Source organism: Gymnodraco acuticeps, unplaced genomic scaffold (genome assembly GCF_902827175.1).
Source record: "Gymnodraco acuticeps unplaced genomic scaffold, fGymAcu1.1, whole genome shotgun sequence".
NCBI classification, from domain to species: domain Eukaryota; kingdom Metazoa; phylum Chordata; class Actinopteri; order Perciformes; family Bathydraconidae; genus Gymnodraco; species Gymnodraco acuticeps.
This window is the reverse complement of record NW_022990652.1, coordinates 1,884,542-1,909,667: the sequence shown is the minus strand read 5'-3', so window position 1 is coordinate 1,909,667 and position 25,126 is coordinate 1,884,542. Positions and strand designations below refer to the sequence as shown.

Sequence of the window (25,126 nt, the reverse complement as noted above, 5' to 3'; positions counted from 1 at the left end):
GGGAGTATGTTTGTTTGTGCCGAGTTCATGTTTGTTTGACTTTCACCGACAGATGACCTTTAATACAGCCGGCAAAGAGCTTTCGCCATGTGTGCAGCAGGAGGGAAACCTATAGAGCCAAATTACACATGTTAGGGCACACACACACACAACATAGAAAACCCGCCCCCCAACACCCAGTTCCACACACACACACACACACACACACACACACACACACACACACACACACACACACACACAACACACACACACACACACACACACACACACACACACAACACACACACACACACACACACACACACACACACACACACGAGACCCCTGTTCGCTAGAGCTATGAGTCACTCTGCTGGGAACTCCATGCTTTCCCTATTACTACCGCCTGACTGACTGAGGGTCCTAACAAGCTGAGAGATAGGTAGCTGGTCTAGAAGGTAACAGAAAGGAGATATAGAAAGATACACAAAAAAATAGGTTAAAAAAACCAGAAAAAAATAAATAACTGAGATTTAGAGAGGAGAAATTAACCAGAAATGTGAGAAATAGTTGGATAAAAAGAGGCAGAAAGGTGAAAATAATTGAGATTTATGAGCCTCAAATGTACTTGAACTACACTAGTAAGACAGTTGGTCAACTTCCAGTCACTGCACACTCTAAAGAGGAAAAATCTGTCCTATGAGGCATAACAACGAGAAAGACATACTTTTTTAATTACTACCGTCTGACTCTCTGTTAAAAAATGCAGCTGGAAACGAGACAGAGAAGAAAGAAAGAAGCTGAGATACTGAATTATCTAAATGTGATCCACATTTGAATAAATGCCTGTCTTGCTAGACACACATTAGCAAACTGTTTAATACATTACATTACATTGCATTTAGCTGACGCTTTTATCCAAAGCGACTTACAATAAGTACATTCGACCAGGAAGACACAACCTTGAAGAAAACAGAATCATATAAGTACATCAGGTTTCATAGAGCCAAACATTTCAAGTGCTACTCAACTGGCTTTAGGTAAGCCAGTCCTTTATTAGTATAAAAGTGCTTCGTTAATAGTTCTAACGCTCGAAGTTGAGTCGAAAGAGATGAGTTTTCAGTTTGCGCCGGAAGATGTGCAAGCTATCTGCCGTCCTGATGTCAATGGGGAGTTCATTCCACCATCTTGGAGCCAGGACAGCAAACCCACGTGTTTTCGCCGATGGGAACTTGGGTCCCCCTCGCAGCGAGGGCGCAACGAGTCGTTTGGCTGATGCAGAGCGTAGTGCACGCGCTGGGGTGTACGGTTTAACCATGTCCTGGATGTAGGAAGGGCCAGATCCATTCGCAGCATGGTAAGCAAGTACCAGTGTCTTGAAGTGGATTCTAGCAGTTACCGGAAGCCAGTGAAGGGAGCGGAGGAGCGGAGTGGTGTGGGAGAATTTAGGAAGGTTGAAGACCAGACGAGCCGCTGCATTCTGGATAAGCTGCAGAGGTCGGATGGCACATGCAGGTAGACCAGCCAGGAGGGAGTTGCAGTAGTCTAGGCGTGAGATGACGAGAGCCTGGACCAGAACCTGAGTCGCTTTCTGAGTCAGCTGGGGACGTATCTTACTGATGTTGTAAAGCGTGTATCTGCAGCAACGGGTTGTAGCAGCGATGTTTGCAGTGAAGGACAGGTTGTTATCTAGGGTCACACCCAGATTCCTTGCAGTCTGAGTCGGGGAAACAACTGAGGTGCCGATGTTGATTGTTAGGTCAAGAGTGGGACAATCTTTTCCCGGGAGGAAGAGCAGCTCAGTCTTGTCAAGGTTGAGCTTGAGGTGGTGAGCAGACATCCACTGAGAGATGTCAGCTAGACAAGCAGAGATGCGTGCAACGACCCTGGGTCTCTGAGCGGGGAAAGGACAGAATTAATTGGGTGTCATCAGCGTAGCAGTGGTAAGAAAAACCATGCGGGCTAATGACTGATCCGAGCGAGTTTGTGTACAGGGAGAAGAGGAGGGGACCAAGAACAGAGCCCTGAGGGACCCCCGTAGTTAATTGACAAGGGTCGGACTCAGACCCTCTCCAAGTCACCCTGTAGGTACGGTCTTTCAGGTATGAGGTGAGGAGGGAAAGTGCAGAGCCTGAAACTCCAAGTTTTTGGAGAGTGCGAAGGAGGATCTGATGATTCACCGTGTTGAATACATTCAATCATTATATTATAGGATGTTCTAACTTAACACTTGGTAAGCATTTCAATGAAAAATGGCTGGACAGGAAGAGATCCTGAGATAAGATATATCAACAAAAGACTGGTTTTATTTAAATCAAGCCAAAGTTCTTAAGCACAATCAGCTGTACAACACTGTTACTGTCTACAAAGGGCCAAATTGTGATTAAATGAGCCACCATTCGCTACTATCACTTACTTGTAAGTAGTGGTCGTTGGACGCGGGGGATCACCGTCCCCCCACTTATTTGGAGCCCCCACTTTTTTGAAGTATGATTATAGTCTAATAAATATAAAATCATTGCCAGTGTTATCAGTTGCAAGTGTGTATTTGTTGTAATAATGAATGAGATACATTTCACAGTAATTATAATAAAAACGTAGCTCAAGTATTTATGCAACTTAATTTGAAGCGTGTGTGTGTGTGTGTGTGTGAGGGGGGCAGCAATGTGTGTGTGTGTGTGTAGAGTGACCAGGGCCCTTTCTCATTTCACTAATTCCCCTCCTTGACTCCCCTCCTCGACTCCTATCCTCGTGTCTTAGTCCCGCCCACAGGAGATGCGAGCGGAGGAGCCGAGGAGGGGAACCGAGGAGAGAGGAGGGGAAGCAGCAGGCGGTTAGAAAAATGAGAACTCCTCTCCTCAGAGCGGTCATTTTAAAGAGACGTCCATTAATGATGACAGGAGGCACAGCAGCCCTCTGTCTGATGGACAGATGTGTTCATGACGACTTGAATTAATTGAAAGTGCGGTATAATGAGACAATAACAGGCTACAGATGCGGACATATATACACACACACGTATATGTTTATATATATATTTTTATAAATATATACAATTTCATAATCAAACAAGTATGAGAGCACTCTCATAATAACGTAACACAATCAGAGACTGGATATATCTCCCCCCTCTCTCTGGTCGCTACAATGAGGAAAATAAATTACGGGCCAAATGTTTTATTTACAAGTATTAAAAGTAAGCATAGGACACCAAACCAACTGAGACCTGTCTGTCCGCCACACACACACACACACACACACACACACACACACACACACACACACACACACCTAAACACTGTACCACACGCACACGCACCCCTACAGCTCCTAAAGCATATATATCAGGCGACAGCCATTGTGTATTTTATTATGTGAAGCACTAAATGGTTTTAGAAAAATACAGACTCTTTGTTTGTACTGTAGATATCTACTAAACTAAAGCATACAAATAAGGAGATTAATGTAGGCCTGTTATGCTGAGTGATATATACACACTGCTCTGCTTTCTGCACAGACCTCACAGCTGTTCTCAGTGGAAACATCGCATCACGATGAAAGCAGTTAATAAAATAATATCCAGGGGATGCATGCATCGGCTCTTGGTTTTTTTGGTGGATTGCAAAGAACTTTAAGGTGCATACTGCCACCTCCGGAGTCGGCTTGACTCGGTTTGCATTTATAAAGAATGCACACATGTGTTTAATCGTTAATGTCAGATATGTACTAAGTAAATACCTTTGTTCCTGCTCAAGATTAGATTCAACTTTATTGTTATTGCACATATTACAGGTACTGAGACAACGAAATGCAGTTTAGCTTCTAACCAGGTGCAACAAGCAGTAAAGTGAAAAGTAATGTACACAATCTACAGAATAAAATATAGAATGAATTGAATGATGAATAAACAGTGAGGGGTATGAATACACTAGATATCAGCCTGTGAGCAGTATGAACAGTGTGTATGAATATGCTAAGATATATAAAGTATGAAAACGGTAAGCAGTGCAAGTATAGTATAAAATATATATTAATTTCATGATGATAAACATTGTGGAACAATGATGAACAATGGGAATGGATGTGGCGACGTAAAACTGACACAAAACAACAACAAACTTTTGCCGAGCCAATTGGAGAGTTTCATCACCAGCACGGGGTAAAAACCACCAATGAGCGCTCAGCTCGAGATACCAGCGAGTCGTTTCCCATCAAGCATTTCGCTTCCGCAGCCCGTGGAGAGGAACTGCGCCGACTCGCCGCGCCTCGCTCTCAAGGCTGCGGGCGTCTTTGTCCCGCGAGATTTCAACGTCTCATGTAGGCGGGCCTCCAGAGCAAGTCGGACAAAATGACTGACCATCATGCAACGCACTAGCAAGACGTTGATCGCAACAAGTCTCGCTTGTCTCAAACAAGCCTAGTGTCTCTCCCCCGCCTGTCCCGTCCACCCAGTAAACAAATCCCCACTACACCACTGCTTGTAAGTGTTTTGAAGATAAAAACATCATAATAATAATAATAAGCTTAACACCAACAATGGAGACAAAAAACAAACCAAACTAGTGAGCTCTTTCCAACAAAATAAGCAAATCAAAACCAAATGGAAACATAAACAATTGAAGAACTGAGCAAATGATGAAATCCTGTGGAATAGCCCCTGTATTTAACCTTGTGCTGTTACGTTAATAGTTTTCTCTTTGCCACTGTTTAAATGTAGAAAAGAGTTGTAAGCATGGTGATCTTGCGTCATGCAGCCACAGGGAGTTATTCGCTCCAAGTACGTTTTTCTCTTCTAAACCATTCAAACCGTCATCATTTGGGATTTGATAATGTGTTATCCATGTAGGTTCAGCATTGGAATTGAAATAGAAAGCAAATGGGGGGTAGAAAATAAACACCCCCAAAAAAAACAAAGGATCACCAAGGGAATAAAATGGAAAAACATTTGGAAATAAGTATTTTTAAGTGGGCTGAAGTATGCATGAATCTGGACAGACCAGTAGGGTCACAACTGGAGAAACATCTGTATCTGTATGAGGCGTGTGGCGCAGTGTATAGAGCGTTGGTGTTCGGATCAGGGGAGCACAGGTTCACACTTCACCCCAAATTGCTCCTGTGGGGATTGTCCACAGTATTGAGTATGTAAGTCACTTTGGATAAAAGCGTCTAACAAGTGACATGTAATGTATTCTTTCTAAATGTGTAATATGGACTTCCAATGCTCCCAACATTCAATCACAAATCGACTTAAGATGACACACACTTGAAAAAAAGTTCCATACAAAATGCCATTATTTTGCCAACATCTATCATTCCGTAGTAATAATAGATGGAACTATTAAAAACAAGTGTGCAAAAAGGCTTTTGGCAGCTTGGTTTTCATGCCAGGTTCATTCTTATTCTATTTGACGGTATCAGCCAAAAAGATCAGGCAGAAAGGCAAACAGCCCGCATACACCGTGCGCAAAGGCTGAGGCAAAACACACACACGCACAGGGTTGACCTGCAGTACACTGTAGGATCTACAGAAGGACTTTCCTGTCAAGGCTAGGCTAGCACAATATGGAAAAAATAACAAATTGCGATATGCTTGGCGATATTAGACAGATTTATCACAAAGAAATATTACATTTATCGTGGTATCATTTTTCAAGACGATCTTTACCAAACAAAGTTTTTTTCATTAAGTCTGTAGAAAACCGTTTGTATGAACATACCAAAAAATGCACTAATTGCAATTTGTTTATTTCACAATCCATTGACATTTGGATTAATTGTGCAGCCCTAGTCAAGGAAGTAAGTGTGGCAAACAAACCCAATATGTCAGTTTGAAGACCAAATACTTTTTGTTCGACTTTAAATCGACAGAAGGGCAACCTCTGCAAGAAATAATTGTCAACAATCTCATTACTGTGGGTGTTCTTTTCTGGAAGCAGGATGCCACACAGTTTATGGCCTTGTTGCTAAATGAGTGACAGATTGGGATTGAGCCCTCATCAGACACAGACCTGGCTCACAAACAGCCGACTACACAACCAGTTAGCCTCAGATAGAGAGGCCGATAGGGCGCTGATTTACAGTGTGCCGCCATGATTTGGTTTCAAAGTTTGTTGATGTTGGGACGCTCTGTGTTTGTGTGTACGTGTCTTGTGTGTGTGTTGGTTTATCGCTTGAGTGATCCAGGAGTAAGATTAAGGAGCTTGTGTGAGATCAAAGGCAGTGGGAGAGGGGGGGGGGAGATTTGAAGAGTAAAAGTCTGTCAAACTAGCAAAAAGCTCTATGTGAGTTTGTGTTTACTCTCTGACCGACAAATACAAAGTGTTAATCGAATACACTGTGATTTCTTTTAAATAAACAAATTGAGTGCAATAGCTTTTCAGATTTCAAACGGATTCAGTAAAAGGGTCAAGTAACGTCAATATTAATAGGCTTTTAGGTGCAGATGTTGATTTTTGGACAATTTGATATGACGAAGGTTTCTTTTCATTTCCGATGGCGATATGTAGAGAGCAGAGAGGTAGATAAATAATGCCAAAATATTGTTTATTAGTTTGTTTCTTTGCATTTGATAAAAGGCAAAAATAAAGAAATACCAACGAATGAGTCACAAAGTTGCTGAACTTATTTCGCACTATTATGGTATACACGGTCTTTGTTTTCTTAAGAAGATTAGCTCATCATCTGTATTTACTTATTTTAGGAAAAATATGCAAATAAACCTCCTCTGAAAAAAGTGAATTATCCTCCAAAAAGAGCTTGGATTTCAGTGCACTTAAAAACAACATTTATCAGCAAATAGCAGCCTATTTATTTTCTCTACGAAACAACAAACATCTTTAATAGATTTTCCGCCTCTGGGATATTACGTTCATGAGAGTGGGAGACATGTGGTCACAGTGACCTGGAGCGTTGACCTCCAAAATGGAAACAATTTAACATTGAGTTCAAGTGCATTCCTTTTATACAAAAATTGTAAATGTTAATAAAATCCCATGGAAGGAAACACAGATTTCCTTGGTACGCCTTTCCCCATGCCGCTGCTATCTCCCTCTGCTGCCGCCCCTAAACTGTGGAACGACCTGCCCTTGCTAATGAGACAGGCTCCCACAGTCTGTTTTTAAATCCCGTCTTAAAACCCACCTTTTCTCCTTAGCATTCGTAAACAAGTAGATTGTTGCTTTTATTTGCTTTCAGTGTTTTTACTATATGGTTGTTTTTATGTTTTTTTTAAATTTTGTAATTGTTACGTTTAAATCTGGTTTGTTTTGTGTTCGTATCTTTTATGTGATTTTATACTTATGTTTTGTGAGCTGAGCTGTGTGATTTTATATTTGATGTATCTCTCTGTACAGCACTTTGGTCTGGAGGTTTTAAAGTGCTATATAAATAAAGTTGGATTGGATTGTAGTGTTAGGCTTTCTACGGCATTATCCTAATATATCCTAATCCGTTGTACCTGGTGCGATGACAATAAAGGAATTCTATTCTATATTGACCCGGGGAAAACCATCTAATTAAAAATCTGTCAATATGGTCATCAAATATGCTTCTCAAACACAAGACACAGAGATACGTTTCCTCTCCCGTTTTATAATGAGGCGTATGATTTGATACTATCATTTGTTGGTATGGTAGCTTCATTTGCAAAAGGATAATTGGTCCTTTAAATTGAGTTAAACATGTGGCATCTGCATCCAAAAGTTGCAGGGCAAATGCTGCTTGTATTCTACCACCATTAAGAAGTCTGTAAAAACAATGAAGAGTAGTATAACATATTTGCAATGGGTCTTGACTGACATCTACTAACAACTTCAATGTAAACTAAACAAATACTGAGGATTGTTTGTCATATCCATCAATCTAAGAGGATAGAGTTTCAGGTCTATCTTTTTTTATTTTAAGCGCCGCGCTGTGTTTTTGAAATGCATTGATTTCAACACTGCTTGACTCATTGCAACCAACCTTTACACCGCAAATACATCTCTCTTCAAAAGAACATACAGTTCAGCAAAAATGATATAACAAACTGCCATCCGCAGACAATTCCATATTTAGCAAACTCTGACCTACCATTCATAAAAGTAAATGTGGTAGCTCAGAACCATTTGTTAGGCAATGTATTGTCTTTAAATGGAATAAATCATTATGCAGTGACATGTCTTTAGGACTCACTTCATGAGAAAATAGAAAAAAGTACTTCATTCATACGGAGGCTGATCCCTGAACAACAACAAGTGCTACGGTCTCAGCTGTGAGCAACACTTTATCCCCTTTTGTTCGCTTCTTGCATACTGTATTTTAGTTTCGTCCAGTTGGTGAATGTTTCCTAAATGTGTTATTCCTAAATGTGTTATCAAGTTGTCTGCATGTGTTAACTTTTGGCATATTTGTGTTTTTATATTTGCATCGTTTTTGAAACTGCAGCATGTTTCTCCTATTGGTATAGTTTTGGCCCGGTGTAGCGCGTTAGCACCTGTCGGCTAACTTACATTTAGCCTCTAAACTAGTCCAAACATTTCCAAGAACATCTAACAACTAATAATTTCAAATGTAATGAACCAAAACTACACTTTTCTTATAAATGATCTGCCTAATGCAAACATTTTCCTTCAAATAAGGATGATATGAAACAGATCTATACATGTGTTTTAATTTGCATTCAGATTGTACCTTCATATTTAATCACATTTCACTCATCAAATAAATGAATAATAAAACGATTGATCTTTGTTCGTCTGCTCTACACAGATTATTATCTTTTGAACTTCCTCCTGCCTCTGTTAAAAGTGAAAATGCGGAGACTTTAAGCTACAGTGTGAACATGCACTTAAAGGTGGGGTAGGTAAGTTTGAGAAACCGGCTCGATACACTTTTTGTTATATTCCATGGAATGCTCTTAACATCCCGATAGCAATGAATATCTGAAGTGCTTTGACAAAGAAATCCATACAAAAATGTCATCTGTGGAAGCTGTAGTACTGTAAAAAGCACGACCAATCATTTTAGCCGGCCCGGCTAAAGTAACTGGATGGCCTACCTGCCTGTCAGCCTTCCATCTGTGCACAAACGTATCTCGTGCCCTCATTGGTCATGTGCGCGTTCGTGTGTGTTGGAGGAGGGGCTCTGTGAGGAAGTGGCAGATTTCTTCCGGTTGTGTATTTTCAAATGATAGCGCACTCGAGCTGGTTTCTCCAAAATTACTCTTATTATCTAAGAAACATTGCTAGTGTAGTCTTGGCTTCAATCTCATGTCATCTATCACCTGTCTGCCAAATCAGATATGTTCACCATGCTCGATAGCACCAGTTTATTCTCCTTTAGGACTGTTAACACTCCATGAAGACAACAAACACTGCAGAAAAAAGAAGGGAGGCAGGGCAGGGTAGCAGACAGAGAGTAAGACAGACAGCAAATTCAATAATAAAGACATTTAAAGGGAGTCACAGGAAGGGAGGTAAACAGTGAACAAAGGGAGAAAAAACTTAAAGGAAGAAGAGATGGAAAATACAGAAGATGTGTGTTAAAGGTAGAAGCAGGTTCATACTTATCTTTCAAAGACATTCCAACAGAACTATGTCATCACACACACACGCACACACACACGTTTTTGCTTCCCCTGAGACATTTTGCTACATCATAACCACATCATTTAAACAGACAAGTCAATCTATTATGTATTAGTCCGGTAAAAATAGCTGCCGTGTCGCAGCGGAAACGCAAACACGACCAGGTCCACTGACACACTCCGGCGTCTACTGAACTACATCGCACACTCTCACGTATTTATTAGATGGTGCTTTTAAGTGATGAGTGGTGACATTTTCAAACAAAGGGTTTCCTTTAAAAACTAGACCACCCACCGTTACGTTTTATGCATTAAGCGGAAACTCTAGTGCAGAGGGAAATAAAACAAGTTAATAGTAGTGTTTTTCAGTTTGTGCCAGCCATCTTTAATCCTCTCCCTTCTACTTTAGAGTCTTTCTTTTAGTTTTGGCACTCAGTCAGCGCAATTGGACAGAGAAGGAAATGATTCAAGACATTTAATAAAGCATACTAAATGGTTTTCAAAAGAAATTAACCAGTTAAAAAGTCCTAAGATACCACAGACTCACAATCAAAGAATCCGTATTTTGAAAATGTCTCCCACTGAAGTCTATTGTGGAGATTTCAAGTTGACACATTTCAGTTAAAAAAAACAACTGTTATCTGCAAAGGAAACATGTATCACTTCATTTTCCTACCCATGCAAATCATAATCCAGATACATTATGAATATGGTCTGCAAAGGCCTTCATATTCAAAACGGATTCTTCCCTGCAGTGGAGGCAAAGGCTTTATCATTCAAATGACTTAAATCATGGAAACTGCTTGCACAGAAGAGCAATGTAATTTTAGATGACTATACACACTGACACACATACATTATTCACACCAGGAAATGTCCCTTTTCAACCACTAGAGCCATAATTGGGGCACACTCTCTTCCTCAGTGACAGAAGTATCCACACTGTGTTTAATTTAGCGGTACTGTCGGCCTTAAGGCTCAAAAGCCAACACTGCTAATATCTTGAGAGTCTGGACAGACGTGATTCAGCCTGTCCAAACCTGACAACAGCTGCCTACGAGTCACACTTCAGGGCTTACTGCTTGCTGTTTCTAACACATTGTGTCCTTAGTATGAAAGTGTACTAATAAGCAGAGATATGCACTTCACAAAATACACAAATTCGAAAGAGATATGACGATTTAACCATTTGTTTCACAACTTAATTTAGGGCTGAGCAATAGAAGACATGACAGAGTAGGTTTGACCATTGGTGCTTTCACAATTATTAACACAATGAGAATTTTGCTAAATAATCTTAGGATATAATACCTAAGCAAGTAAAAAGAAAAACTCTATCTAAGAGGATTTCTAGCCTTATCATACAATAGTGATATAATATCATTATTTTGTCAAGCGCTAACTAAATGTGGACAGAAGAGTTCTATTTTACGCTTACTTTCACTCCATGCACCTGGACATTAAACCCCACGGCGACGGTAAAAGTGAGTCTGTATTAAGGAACCTATTTAAATAACTAGATGGCGGTGGGTCTATGTGCTCAGCTGAAGAACTGCTCTAATTTCATGTCGGACATCTGGTTCACAAACAGAACATTTTCAGGTTGAGCGGTGACGGTAAATATGAACACCTGCATGGTGGGAGTCAACACTCAGAAGCCAAGATGCTGGTCGATGTTTGCCACAGCAGCTTGTAAATCAATCCACAGTATTCTACACGCTGGTTTGGCAGGTAACCTCTCGTGATCTGGAGGTAGAGTTTTATACCAAAGCAATCAGTAGAGTGTTTTCCCAGCACAGACTAATATTCTGCCAAACTCTAATAATCTCCCCAGTTAGCTGTATTTTCACAGTCAACACTGCACTGCATAGAGTAGCTACAGAATATATGGCTAAGCTAAGAGGTGTTGTTTACACTGGCAATATTGCAGCAATATGTCAAAAGTGCCGTCCTCTGAGACCAGATAAAAATGTTATATTTTCTTGGAGTTGAAGCCGGTTTAGGTCCAGAGGATCAGAATCACGTTTGCATGAGAAAGAAGTTTATTCTCTAACGTATCTTTCCTGGAGAGATCACAGTATGCATTCTCTTTAGCAGAAAAGCTGAGCTTTATTTCAACAGTAATTCATCCCAACAAGTGATACGCTTAGTACCAACATCAATTTTGCTGATATAGGCTTAGTTTGTCGGGGGACATCTTACTTCTTCCTTCTCTCTGTCTATACCTGTGTACTCTCATGTTCCGATTAACCCAGCTTCCCCAAATGTCTTTCTTTTTGATGTCTATATACGCCGGGATCCGGAGTCATGGATGATCCTGCGGTCCTGTGTCCTGGATCGCGAGCCCTGGATCTTGAGTCGTGGCTGTGGTCCTGGATCATAGGTCCTGGATGGATATCCTCGTGGATTCATGTTCCTATTATACACACATGCATTTCCAAACATTTGGACTACCTATGTTGCAAATGTATTATCTTTTCAATTTACACACGGCATCTATTGCACGTCTGTCCGTCCTGGGAGAGGGATCCCTCCTCTGTTGCTCTCCCTGAGGTTTCTCCCATTTTTCCCTTTAAACTGTGGGTTTTCTTCGGAAGTTTTTCCTTGTTTTTCCTTCTTCCTGGGTGTCGTATTGTCATACTGATATTTTGTACAAACTGTAAAGTCCACTGAGACAAATGTAACATTTGTGATATTGGGCTATATAAATAAACATTGATTGATTGATTGATCAAACAGTCCTCTGGCATTGTAAAAGTACACAAGTGCTTTATAGCCCAAATGACACAGTGGTATCCCTAATCATCTCTCCTTAACTCACATTAAACTGTGTTTAATGTAGAAGTGGGTCAAATATTAATATGATATCCATATTGTGATATGAGACTGGAAATTGTCTTAGGTTTTAGAGATTGTACTATGTTGTAAGTTGTCAAATCACATTTAATTTGGCCGTAATCTTAAATACAGCCCAACACAATTGTAATGTTTTTTTTTTAAATTTGAAATGTAAGCTAATACCAACCTTGTGGTGTGAAAGGCCAACTTCTATACATTGTCATTGGTATAGACTAAGATGTGTGTAAGAGATAATATCTACATTGAATGAAACATAATGTACTTTTTCTAGGAAGTTTACCTAGACTACTAATACTAAAGTAGACAATGGCTATTAGCGGTAAGTGAAACACTACCTTTGGCTCATCCTGTTTAATATTGGATCCATTACGTAAGCGCAGTCTGAAACGTCACCCTCCTGCAGCTTCTTTGCTTGCCGTTGCAGAGATGGCACCTCAAGTTAAATACACAAATCAAATGTAAATCAAATGTAAAACAAGGCAACATAAACACAACTTCAACCACAATGAAACAGTCTCCATCTGGGATAATCATTAACAGGTATGATGCATTCATTTGGCCCTAAACTGTAGTACCAAAGACAACATTACTGCAGCAGAGGGGTTGTAAAGTTTTTGTTATAGAAATCTTGAACATACATCCAACGTTCTGTTTTCTGTTTGGTATCACGCATGCAATAAAGCTTGATCATGCTCTGGAACAGTTTTCTCTTCAATATGAATCTGAAATAGCTGTTTCTAAGGCTGTCATTCTGTGTATTTTACAAATGAAACGTCATACTAATGCATTCTTATGTAACTTTCTTGAATTTCTTGGTGATCAAATGTCCTTCAACAGTAACATTAAGTGGTTATCCATTGTAATCTCATAGCAGGCCAAATGAGGGTGATTTTAGGATTATTTCCAGAGTGAAAGAAAATGGAGTCTGCTGGCAAATCAGTTTTCGATTTAAAACAGATGCAGCAAACTTGCTTGATGTTTGGCATCAGTCCCCATACATCAAGGAGCAAGTATTAGGTTTCTTTGCAGAGCTGTCATTATATCCAACCATCATTCTCCCATCATACAGGGAGTCTTTTTTTGCAGAATAAGCAGAGTAAGCACTGGCAGAAGTTTCATCTGGGCATGGAGCGTACCTCAAAAGATGGAAAAACCCTTCATGTCCAGCAACTGTTACACTTTGACCATCACTGTCCTAATTGTTCACATGATCTCAAAAGAAGCCAAAGCACCAAGCCACAACGCCAAGCCGTACTTAAGTGGCTTGACCAATGCGGTTTGGATCTGATTTAAACATCAGATAATCACAGTAGCACAAGAAATGAACAAAGCAGGTTGTGAATAAAAAGCTGTTTCTCGCAGAATAACTCGTGGTAAGTACGAGTGGGGATAAATTGCATGAACGGCAGCACAGAGGAGAAGAAATACCCCAATCTTGGCCCCTCGGAGTTGGTTTAATATCAAGTGCTGACTCTCTGCGTCTCACACACACACAAGCGCACACCAAGAACAGTGTAGCCTCAGACCTGGCAAGCGCCATTCGAGTTCTTGGAGCAGCTTTCTCTCTAATTTAAAGTTGATTGCTGTGGGCCCTCTGTGTGTGACTAGTGAAATATGAGTGTGGCGAAAGAGAGTACCGAGGCTTGGACTGAGTTTAGCTCTGTGTGCATGTGATTAAGGGGCTGGTGTACGCACAAAAGTAGTGGATCCTATGAATGTATGTCTATGCAGGCGTGTATATGTGCATGCCGCGTGAAGGTCTAAGTGGAGCCTGTGCATATTTGTGTGTATGTGGTTTTTGGCCGGAGCTAGTTCAGAGATCTGAGTGCCAGTGAGAGCTGTCTGCAGGGAATCAAGCGGAGCCCAAGGCCAGCTGAATAACAGTGCCTTTCTCTAACTAGAATGAGGTGTTCCGAGGTGACTTTGACTCAATAGAGACGTACTTCAAAATGAGCTGAAGTAAAGATGGAGTTAATAGGTGTAGGTCTGTAGTCTTAAACTGAAAAAAGGGTTCAACGTGGAACAGATGTGGGGATTTGAATGCAACATTGGTGTAGAGGTGAATCAAATCCCTGTGTCGGATAGGCAGTGCTGGGAGAAGTACTCAGATCCTTTACTTCAAATAAAGTAGAAATAATACAGTCTGAAAATACTACGTTACAAGTACAAGTCCTACATTCAAAATGGTACTTAAGTACAGAAGTCTCATCGTCTAAATGTACTTAATGTATCAAAAGTATAAATACTATTTCAGCAGAAAGACACTTATCACAGTATGTAATATTATAGAATATGATTCTCTTTTTATCACTAAAAAATACAAGTAAGAGCATTTTAATGTTTTAGTTTGTCAACCATTTTTACATACTTAAAATACAAGTTAATAGTTACTATAGGTGCTGCAAAAACTATGATATTCCCTTCTTTAATGTAGCGGATTTGAAGTATAAAGTAGCAATAAATGTTAATACATATGTAAAGCACAAGTACGTCAAAATAGTAAGTAAAGTATTTGATTAAAGTACTTAGGTAAAATAATTTTAGTTATATTAGACCACTGCTGATTGATTATTTCTCCCATAGCATTGAAATGATTGATTTTATAATCCTTTGAAAGACATTTGAACGACTCCCACACTTAACTGGAGCTACAGGTAAATTCAATGCGTTCTTCAGCATAATGTTTTGAGTCAAAGGTCGGCTCATTTTACTGTAAGTGCTAATCCAAGAATTGAAGTATGAGCCTTCCCCTTGGCTACACTACAGTTAACATGACTACACAAAGCCACACTAAATGCATTGCATATGCTGCCTTCAAGCCTTTAAGGATGTTCCTTTTATTACATAGCAATATTTGATATGCAATCTTTCTTACATCTTCACAGGCTTCAAAAGGCGTCATAATGTGTAATGTGTCAGCCATGTTCGGATTAAGATATTAAACTATTCTCGGAAATCTGAGCACCTTGGATTTCCCTTTCTTTTTTGGATATCAATGTGGTGCCAAAGTCCAAAGAGCACATTTGTTCGCGCAGCTCATAACAATCCTTTTACAGGTTTTTTGGTCACAGTGTTTAAAAAGCAAAAATACACTCCAGGTTTCCTTTTATAGAGACGGAAGACTTGGGAATCCATGGTTAGGCCAGCTTCCCAAAGGCAAACCGTAAGGTGACTGGTCCATCCATCCATCCATCTTCTCCCGCTTATCCGTGGTCGGGTCGCGGGGGTAGCAGTTCCAGCAGAGAGCCCCAAACTTTCTTTTCCCTGGCGACATCAACCAGCTCTGACTGGGGGATCCCAAGGCGCTCCCAGGCCAGCGAAGAGATATAATCCCTCCACCTGGTCCTAGGTCTACCCCTTGGTCTCTTCCCAGCTGGACGTGCCTGGAACACCTCCCTAGGGAGGCGCCCAGGTGGCATCCTAACTAGGTGCCCGAACCACCTCAACTGGCTCCTTTCGACGCGAAGGAGGTAAGGTGACTGGTGTCTCTTGTTTTTCTTACTCTCTGTAAATGTTCCTTCACACTGATAAAGTGGTCAGGAGAGTGGTGTTCTGCTGCTACAGTGTCAACGCCAGTTTTTCTTTCAAATTAGCGAAGGGAAATTGTCTGAATGGAGTTAAAAACATAGAAGTAGACAGTGAACTTGGGACCACTGAAAACATGGGACAGATTAACATTGCAAGACTGACTAAAGCACTTCTGTCTCTGTTTTACTGCCATATGGGAGTGTTGGGAGTAAATGAGCTCCAAGTGGTCAACAGACAGCCAACAAACAACAGTCTATAAGTGTGAACTCTTCCCTTTAATCTGTCAAACAACAAACGGAGACAAACCACTTGCCTGCACACAGCTTTTTGTGGTCCAATCACAGTCAAACAGCATAATGTGATAGGGACAACTTTACCCAAAAAGAAGGCAACACTGACCTGACCGACAATCCTGTGCACTAAAAAAAACACCATAAGCAACTTCTGAACTTATTCCGACATACTTAAATCCTAATTAATCCAGAAATCCCCTGTTTTCAACATTTAAAGTAGCAGAGCGGAACAGCCACACAATCCTGAAAATGTTATGTTGGGTGCATTCTCAAAAGATAGATGAAGAATTCATCTTTAATCAAAACTGAGTTACACTTGAATGGATGCAACCTGATACCTGCAAACAAAACAAGCTTCAAGGCTTTCATACATAGATGAATTCTCATCACAACTTCACTGATAATAACAATAAGACTTTTTTAAGGCTCCTTTCAAGACACCCAAGGTCCTGCTTTGAGAGATAAAACAAACAAAAACTATAAAACATCAAATGTCATTTTCTAGGGAAAAAACAACAAAATCATTCAAATGATGACTCAAAATGAAATGTTTCAATGCATAAGAATCTCATTGTGTGCCTCTTCAACTACATTTGCTGCAACATGTTTTTCTGTATCATTCCCTTGAACACACAGACCTGATCAAAACAAGTGTACACTGACAGGAACACCACATATTTCAGGGAAAGGTTCAAATCCTTCCGCTAAATACACAATGTGCAATGTTACAGTGTTGAAGAGCGTAGAGTTCATATTCAAACCTCCTCCTGAAACCTTAAGGAAAACTTCCACAAATGAGCATTTCGTATGTCAATCAATCCATTGCCTTGAATTCTAAAAGAAAGATGTGTTTTTGTCTCATGCCTCCAAGAAGAACAAACAATCAGAAAACAGAGAAAGTCTTGATCTGGGCCGCTTTAATAACAGCAAATCACTATCCAAAGATGTGTATGACGTTTCATATGTAGATCCACGTTTAATGTATCCAGTCATATGCTTATTACCTCCAAAACACATACGTTTTCACTAGAAATCTTACGGTTTTAAAAATGTCAGACGTGCATGGACAAGGAGCGTGAGACTCTTTATGTGAATTGTTTTTATAAGTTCAGTTTAGCAAACCATGCATGCACTGCTCTTATAAAACGCAGCCACCACATTATTCAATTAATCACAAATTGTCGTTTTTGTTTATCGCTCCAGCGTGCGAGAAAAACAAAGTTGACATCAAGAAGTCAAGGTTAACATGACTTCTTGATGTCAAACATATTTTGCAAGAGTAGTATTCCTTTCACCTTGACTTTCTTGCTGGCTTTACACTTGACAAGGGTTGCATCTTCCTTTCCATCGTGAACTTTGACACTTAAAATCGGGTAACACTTGAGAAAGACAAATACATTGGGGTAAATTGGATTCTAATTCGATGCAGGCTAGTCCTTCTGCCTTTCTCTACCTTCCCTCTCCTGAAACACCCCCAGGCTTCATCTTTCGGCTTAGTCTGTTTGCATTCCTGTTGAGCTCTATTTAAAGGCTTCATTCCTCCACTGGCTGGAGGAATGCACATCTGTAGAGAAACCCCGTCCCACTGTCTCTGTCTCCCTTTCTCTGGATGTGTGTCTGTGCAGTATTATGTTTCTAACTGCGGACTCGCAGCATTAACCTTTACTGCTGCCCCGGAACCATAATTGTGTATATAAACATACAAAAAACAAGAGCCGGAAGAAGACTAATTTTGTTTATCACATCAACGAGTGCTTTTTGGTGACTCAGTATGTTGTAGCTGTGTCCTTACACTGCAGAGTGTTTTACAGGGCTGTGTAGAAGAAAACAAGTCCACAAAAAGCCACAGCAACAACAGTGCTGTGATGTATTAAGATGTATATTAAAGAAATAAACAGTGCTGCATGTATTTAAAAAATACAGCTCAGAAACCACACTTGCCAACAATTAACACAAAGGATATAAGTCTATCAAATTGAAGATGTTTTTACAAATCCATTAGTTCAACAACAAAAAAAAAATATATTTTTTTTTTTTCTTTAAAAATCTAAATTCCAGAAATACTAAATGTGCTTTATGGTGCAATTATCGACCTATAACGTTCAATAAGAATACATTTGGACCAAAAACACAGCTGTTGTAATCAACAAGTAAGAAAAACAACCCCAGTTTAGCTCATAATTATCAAACAATAAAATACACACATTATAGAATATTGCCATGTGGGAGACATTGTGGGAGACATTGCTATAAACCATATGAAAACATGTAATGTCACAAGTGTTTTTGGTGCCAAAGAAGCTAAAGAGGGAGCAACATGTAAGCTCGCAGCCTGACACATCCCCATGGAATAACATTGGAGTAAACTTCCCTCTGTTCCCTCTTGTCCCGGGTGAGTGAGGCGGATAAACTTTTCGCCCCACACGCGCGCAGCTTCCTAGCTGCTAATTCCCACTACCCCTGTTTTAACAGTTCAAAAACAACAAACTTACCTTGGAAAATCTCCCCGAGTCAAACAGGCATTATTATGTTGTCGCCTTCCATAGTTGGGACTTTGTCGAGTTGTTCTTCAGCTCCCCAGGACGGACTACAGAGGGGCACGAGAGAAACAAAGTCGGACAGGCAGCAGGAGGCGGGGAGGAAGGAGGCCAGACATGTCTGCCGCCGACTGGTTGGAGGAGCCGGCTGTCAATCATCCAGTTTAAGTGGGCGGGTCTTAACTGTAAAGGGATTATAGAGGCTGAGCTGTCAGCACTGATCCCAGGTCTGAGGTCTGAGGAATGTGGCAGAGAAAAACAGATGGAGGCCTCCCGCAGCACCAGTTTTCATGGGAATGTTCAGCAAGGCGGTGATGGTTGGTAGAAAACTGCCAAAAATGTACTAAAATATGTATAATTTTAATTAACGCGGTCTTAGTTAATGGTGAATTTAGTGTATATCATAATGATATTACTGTATGCATGCCACTTCACCACTGATTTACATTTTTATTTGACTGTTCTTGTTCCATATTATTTTAAATGCACTCTTATTTATTTAATAATTGTTCTAGTAATCCAATTCTAAGTAACCTTTTGATTACTGATGATTTGTTTTGACATAAAAAGAGGAGACAATGATTTCAAAAAGACAAGTGCCAACATTGATGAAAAATGTTAGGTATATTTAATATATACTGAATAATGTATATTATAACTTACATTTCAGCCTTCTTCTGGGAAGGACAAGTAGCACTTGGAATACATTGTGAGTAGAATGTGTTGTCAATGTGCACAAAAACACACTATAATCCACATTTGCTGTTTTCCTCGACCACCTACATTAATTTCAACCAAACATATTTTAGTGGGCTTTAAATAGCTCTTTTTGAAACAATAAGCTAGTCCATTTGCTATATTTATATATATATATATATATATATATTTATTGTTAATTCTACTTTATGAGACAGGACCCTGATTTATTTATGTATTTGTTATGTAGCTTACCTGTTATGTGATGAGTACAACACATTAAACACATTAATGGTTCCAGTGATTTATGCTTTCGCAGACAATAAATTGCATGGCAGGAGCATCTCATTATCGAAAGCACTGACCTTTTATCCTCCTACTTGAATGTGCTGGGAAAACACATCTGTCAATGTAACAGTCAGATGCCGCAATACAGCCTTGCAGCTATCTGATACAAAATCAACACACAAAGGCGTTTGGGCGTCACAAAGGTAGGGTTCTATTGTAGTTGTGCCATATTGGTTTGCATTGTACAGGAGTGCCTTTTAAATTGTCAAACCATTTTACAGCACTATTCATGCTTCAAAATAGCACCTTTTTATACATATTATCAGAATTTTACATAATTTTTATAGGTTCAATAACTTGCCTTCACAGCAATCATACGTTAGAGTTACAATTTGATATGAGAAAAATGAAAAGGATTTGATCTAATTATAAAACTGTACATGTATCAACATAATATAACTCGTAAAATATGTTAACACATTACAAAAGGGCAATAATTAACAAATTAACAAACTGCTGCTTTGGTTGTCAGAATTTTACCATAATGGATTAGAAAATTCTCAATTATTAAATCACAGTGCTGATTCGACAGTTTGATCCCCTATAGCGGCATAGATACAAGGTTTGACCATAGAAATAAATGCTGTTAAGCCATATAATTAACATGAAAGCGCCATAGAGGCTGTTTACTCCGTTTTAGGCAAATTATTTGTATCAATTGTATGTATACCTTTGACCTAGATAGACTGGACTAAAACAATAAAAAAAGAAAAGAAAAGTGGCTGTTGTTGTCCAGCCAACTCGTGTGACAAGCAACACTGATGTCATTATTTTGTCCAAAGGGGGATTTCTATTTTGAGCCAATCCAGCAGCCCCCCTTACTGCTGCTGACCTGAAAGTGTCATTAGGAACAGCAAATCCCAACCAACCAGAGAATTTAGTGACACGTCATTTACATATTTGTACATTCTCTTAACAAAGTGATTTATTTTTATTTTGGTTATGTCAGATTAGCATTCATTAAGAGCTTATTTAATGTTTGAGGCTGCAGTTTGTGGTTTTGTTGGAATGAACTACATCTGCTACTTGTTTTTATCACTGCCCGTCCATCTTCCTCTCTCTGACTGTATTTGTTTTTTATGGCTGTGAAATGCACTCATTTAGCCTCCTCTACCACCTGTTGCATTATGTGATACGGTGTTGCTTCCCTCTGCTGGGAATACTTACTCATTACATACAGGAGTCAAAAGTAAAAGTAAAATAATCTTATTTGCAGTTAACTAATGTGATTAATTGTGTGCTGTTGCGGGCATATTTGAGTGTATAGTATAGTGTGTTTATATGCTGTTTAGAACCTTTTAACTAATTGAAACATTATTTTAATTGGTGTTTTGCAGAACTATGCTAATGAACAAGAAGCCCTCACTATTAAAGTACAACTTTCTCCCATGGATAAAGTAATGGAAGTGAACCTATTCACAGTGTTTAAAGCCTGAACCTGAAACACAGATTTTGTTCCCTGATTAAGTGTTTCATACAAATCTGTTGACAGGTTTTTGATTCTGCCAAATTGCAGACAAACGACATATTCATGCAACTAACAAAACACACAGTCAAGACTCGAAACTGAGAGAGTGGAACGTTTCATGAGAATTAAAGAAACAAAATATGTACAGTGACATTTAGTTATAAAAGTGAGTATTACTACCTTCCCCTCAAATAGCCCACACAAAATCACAGTGTATATTGACATACATAAGGTTGATGGAATAAAATGCATTATTCCGCTACCCATTTTATACTGTATTCATCATAGTCATTTTACTGTTAAGCATTGCTCACAGTTACAGACCCACACAGGATTTTCACAAAACTCCTACTCGACTTGTTGCCTCTTTTAGCTCATTGTTTTGGCTCGTTTCAGTGTCACCTCTCTTATTAGCAGCAGGAAGCTGTTTTCAGCAAATAGCTCCAATAAACATGATGTAGGCCTACAATGCTGGCACCAAATAGCATACAGACAAAGTAAACCCAGATAGCTATATGCAGCGCCATATAGATAGAAGAGTTTCAGAAAGGACAGGAGACCAACAGGTGACTATCAAAGGACTAGCAGCAGCATGATGATGATGTTAAATGTGTTGTTTTAGGAACATCCATTGTAAATAAATGGAATTCAATAAACATTGAATAGCATATCATGCAGTTTGTCTGTGCCTTTTCCTCTGTGTTGTCCTGGCATATAGTCTCCCCCATGGTTTGCTGTGCTGCCTGGGGATGCTCCAATCGCTCAGAGAAAGGAGTACACATGAAAAGTTTCCCCACTGACAAAGAGGAAGAAAGAATGGCTGGCTCAAGTCAGCAGGAGCAATTTAACTATCACAAAAGACAACAACATATGTGAGGTAATCATATTTTTCACAAAACGAAGACCACACCATTGGGAAGCTTAATGTCTGTTTAATCAAAATAAGGAACAGGGAGAGGCTTGCAAAACTCTGGGAGTTGAGACTCAGGTGCAGGGTGAGGGTCTCATTGCAGGTCTTCAGGCTCCATTGAATCCCCCTGGGGTTCTTGTGCTGAAAGAGGGAGACAAAGGCAGGAGAAAGGGTTAGATACATCTAGCAACCTATAGGATGAGAAATTGCTGACATTACCTTGAAACTTACCTTGTGTTTTCACTCTCACTTAAGTCCCTCTCCCTTTGCCATCAATCCAAAATCAGCTGAGCTGCAACATAATACAGACAGGTAATAATCAACAGAATCACAAGGACATTATATGGCTCTGCTAAAAACACTCACCCATAAATTACGTTTTTGTTTACTGTTTGGAAGTCTCAAATATCCACTCTAAATCCATATCAATAGCGATGTATCGCAAACATAGCTCTCTTCCTTATTATTGTGTAACGTGAACTACACCCCTCCACCCCGGATAAAGCACGTTAAGAAGCCCCTTTTCTCTAATTCCACAACGTTGGGTTGAAATAACATTAAGAGAACGGATTAATAGGCTGTTCGTGGTTAACGTGTGTTGCTAACGTTATCCGGAATCCTAGCCTAATCTGTTATATGTAAACGTTCCCTAAATCAGTAGATTTAGGGATAATCTTCACGGAATCCACTAACATCCTTTAATACACATGTTAATTTGACTCAGATGTGCTGATAATATCCGCAATATACATCTTTAAACGTCTTCTTACCTTTCAAAATCCAACACGAACGGTCTATTATGCTGCAACTCTACTGTGCTGCTAGCTAGCCCATGGATGTATAATAAGAACTGGATACAGCGTGGGAGGCGGGGCCTCATTCATTCCTATGAGATTTGCTCATTAGCGCATGATGACAAAATGGCCCAACTTTTGAGAGAGCGAAACGTCACAGATTACCCGGCATGCCTGAGAAGTACCCGTATGTGCACTCATAGAGCATGCGCAACTTTAACCACGCCGCCCAAAAGGCTCGTTCACATTAAGCACGTGAATTTGCGTACACGTAACAGCACCGCGCGTTCATGACAGCATGGTACTGGATTTATATTAACGAGGCGGCAGTTAGCAGCTAGCTAGTCAATTATGCTAAGTTACACATCAATCGTTATGTACTTTTATATTACGCTGACATCAGGATCTAGTGATATCCAAGCAACAGAGCTTCATTTAGCATGATACTTGTGTGGGTTGTACATGAAACCACTGGGTAATATATAAAAATGTATATGTTGAAGCCTGTTATGATCAATTGTGAGTTAAAACTTGATCTAAAAAGTAAAGCTGATGATGGATTACTGTGGTGGAGTTAAAATAACAATAGCCTATTTATTTTTGAAATGTGATGGAGAAAAAGGATAGTAACTGTGATTATTCATGTTAAGTAGCCCACAAGTAACTAAAACAATTGCAAGTGCAATAAGAAGCTACAGGAACGTTAATCTACGTCGGTAATATTAACTTATTAACGTTAAGTTAAGTTATTAACTTATTAACGGTACAAGATTGACATCATACAGCCCATGTAGTATAATATTTTACAAATGATGAATTACAGCAAACATGTGCAATATATCCATTATTACAGCTCCGTGGGCTGGCAGTAAGGCGATATGGTCCGTTGTTATTGTGCATCCATGGGTAAAGAGAAACTCATGTAGTACTGAACACGTAACATGAACGTGCTGGGCAGCGCGGTCCCGTGGGTTAGATGCGCGTTCATAATGCAGAGGGAAATAACTCTCAGAATAACGTTATTAGCACATTTTTACAACTTGAGGAACGAATGTTTTTAATAAGGGCTATAGCCTACAAGTGTTCATACCGGGTAGTTTATTTAGTTTAAAAAAAATTATCCAACGATTTACAGACCACTCTTTCCCCATGTAAGTCAATAGGAAAAAGTGTTTCCGGGCCTGGCAACTAAACGGAAGTGTAGTACCGCCGTTTGGCCAGAACGAATATTTTATATAGCCCTTATTAAAAACATTCGTTCCTCAAGTTGTAAAAATGTGCTAATAACGTTATTCTGAGAGTTATTTCCCTTTGCATTATGAACGCGCATCTAACCCACGGGACCGCGCCGCCCGGCACGTTCATGTTACGTGTCCCGACCAATCAGAGCACACTGGGAGGGTGGGGCCTGGAGCTATTGGAGCTACAACGAGCCGTTAAAGGCAGAGAGTGAAATTCTGTGAATACACGTAGTTTACAGAGATGCTGTTTAAGAAACCAATGTGAGTTGCGTTTATCTTTACCCATGGATGCACAATAAGAACGGACCCATATTGTCTTACTGCCATCCCACGGAGCTGTAATAATGGATATCTTGCACATGTTTGCTGTAATTCATTATCATACTACATGGGCTGTATGATTAAATCTTGTACCGTAAATGTTGTATTAAATAAAGTTAATATTACTTATTATTTTAAGTATATATTATTATATATATACAGTGCAATCATTCTTTCATGCTAAATGAAGCTCTGTTGCTTGGATATCACTAGATCCTGTTACAGCGTAATATAAGTAGCCTACATAACGATTGATGTGTACATTAGCATAATTAGCTAGCCGCTAGCTGCTAACTGCCGCCTCGTTAATATCAAATCCATCATAATAACAAATCATTACCATGCTGTCATGAACGTGCGGTGCTGTTACGTGTACGCAAATTGACGTGCTTGATGTGAACGAGCATTTTGGTTAAAGTTGCGCATGCGCTATGAGCGCGCAAACGAAAACGATGCAAATATAAAACTTAAATATGCCAAAATACATGCAAATTAATAACATCCCTGAATGTCAACCAACCCTCCCGTCAACAAAAAGTCAACATATTGTAACTTCCGTATAAAAAGTCAACGTTGAATGCAAC

General features: G+C 39.6%; 1 long non-coding RNA gene across 1 annotated transcript in view; it reads right to left on the bottom strand.

Moving 5' to 3' along the window:
* The window catches only part of LOC117554915, a 48,610-nt gene extending 29,756 nt beyond the window's left edge, over positions 1 to 18,854 (bottom strand). Inside the window, exon 1 of the long non-coding RNA XR_004570335.1 lies at positions 18,720 to 18,854. This is a non-coding gene — a long non-coding RNA (uncharacterized LOC117554915). The remainder of the gene's footprint in view (positions 1 to 18,719) is intronic.
* Between the last annotated feature and the right edge of the window lie 6,272 nt (positions 18,855 to 25,126).